Here is a 2,292-nt window from a genome sequence, read left to right as displayed (position 1 = left end):
TTTGTTAAGATGGTTTCTTTTTCCGCTGCCAGGCGGTCGAGGGTCTCCTTCCACCGATTGCATTCAGCTCGAATTTGATCGACTTCTTCTCGAAGTAACCCGATCTTTTCGATCTTTTGCTGCAACTGAGACAACGAAGGGTTAATTTCCACGGTTGAGTCAGACTCATACTTTAACAGAACGAGGCTCACCTGCCTATCGAGCTCGACCCCTTCTTCACGGACCTTAGCCAAATCTGCTTGGAGGTCCTTTATAGCCTCGTCATTTTGGCTACAAAGAAGCCGCAGGGCATCTCTCTCACCTGAGACCTTCCGGAGCTCGGCCTCACACTGGCTAAGATCGACTCGAAACCTACTAATGGCCTGCACAGTAAGAAACACGAGTCAAGTATGGAAAAGAACAAAGAAACCAAGTATGGAAGAATCATTACCCGAGTAATGAAACGTTGAGCCTCCTTTAATAAAAGAGAAATGTCACCAATATCGGAACCATCGTTGACTCCAGTAAAAAACAATCCCTAAAAGGATCCCCTGCACCAGAGCCATCGCCGATATCGGGAGCCTTCAACTCTCGAGCTTCCTTCAACGCCTCCTCAGAAAAATATGGAAGAGAAGGCGAATGACCCATTGTCATATCCCCGAACAAATCACTCGGAGTACTCCGGTCGAGACTCAGGTCTTCGAAAACAACCCTGGCAGTCACAGCCGCCATCGGCTCGGGAGCTCCAGCAACCTCGATGGCCTCCGTAGATCGGACTACCAAAGCCGAGGAGCTATTTTTTTTTCTTCTTCTTCTCTCAGTTGATGGACCGAGTCAATCGAAAGGGCAATTACTTTTCTCCTCACCCTTCGAGTTTTAGGCTTGGGGTCCTCTGACCGAGAGGAAGCTCTTCGCTTCTTATCTTCCCCTTGTTTAGGGACTTGGGACTTGTTTCCTTCTTCACCGCTCGAAGGCCTCAAAGCGGCATCCCTGGTTATGCATGCACAAAAGGAAATCGGTAACGAATAGAACGAAAAGAATACTTCGAAGGAAACAAAAAGCAAACCTCACCATGGTTCTTGGCCTCCCATCTGCCTTTTGCCAAATCGCGCCAAGCGCGCTCGGCGTAAGAGGAGGTCGAGGCTAACTTCCGAACCCAGTCCTCGAGGTCAGGCACCGCTTGTGGCATCCAAGGGGCAGCTGAACATCAGGGAAGGACATCATAAAAAATCGAAAAAGGACATGAAAAGTGAACAAAAATCACTTACGGTCAAAATTCCATTCTTCAGGGAACAACATCTTCTCTTCCGGAATGAGATCACGGGTCTTCACTCGAATATAATGACCCATCCAACCCCGATCCTTGTCTTCATTGATGCTCGATATCAAAGCCCTCGATGCCCGGCGATGGAGCCTGATTAGTCCTCGAAAGATCTGAGGCTGATACAGTCGTATGAGGTGGTTCAGATAAAAATCCACCCCCCCTCCCGGCTTTGATAGAGAAGAAACACAACAAGATCACTATACGCCATAGAGAGGGATAAATTTGGCCAAGGGTGACTTGATACCTTTTGCAGAAATCAATAATCACCGGGTCGACGGAACCCAGTATAAAGGGGTAAGTATAAAGGGGTAAGTATAAACACTTAAAAAACCTCCACGTAAGTGGTAACACTCTCATCGGAAGATGGAATTTGCAACACGACCTCGGAACCCCAGTTGCAGTCTTTTCGGACGGCCTCGAGGTGATCCTCCGTTATAGAGCATGTATACATCGATACGTGTTCACATTGACCCAGAACGAAGGAAGGATTCTCTACCTTAAAATCGGTCTTCAAAGTGCACGGGCCAGGAACATAGTCATGAACTGACGGCTCCACCGGCGCCTTATCATCAGATGGCCGTGAGAAAGAAGCTTTCTCCTTCTGAGGTACGGCTTTAGAAGTTTTCGCTATTGATATGAAATGAAAGAGTTCAAAGGAAGGTGAAGAAATAGACAACACCAAAATTCTGGTATGAGCAGCCCCGTAGCAGCGAAATAGAGAGGATAGATAAGAAAGTTTGGAAGAAGAGAAGGCGCAAAAGTGGTAAAGGTTGTATGGAAAGACTATTTATAGACTAAGGCATAACGGTTCGGTATCAGCGGTGGCTGACCACCGTCTGACAGACATTAAATGCTTCGGTAAAACTGAGTCGATGGTACAACTATCACATACGTCAAGATCGGGTTCGATAGAAACGTCAGCATAAATTTGATCGAGCAGCAAGGAAATCATATCGTTTCTCGCCACATCCTTTCCGAGAAACGAGGGG

The sequence above is a fragment of the Nicotiana tomentosiformis genome, chromosome 2 (assembly GCF_000390325.3).
Source record: "Nicotiana tomentosiformis chromosome 2, ASM39032v3, whole genome shotgun sequence".
NCBI lineage: Eukaryota > Viridiplantae > Streptophyta > Magnoliopsida > Solanales > Solanaceae > Nicotiana > Nicotiana tomentosiformis.
This window is presented reverse-complemented; position numbering follows the sequence as displayed.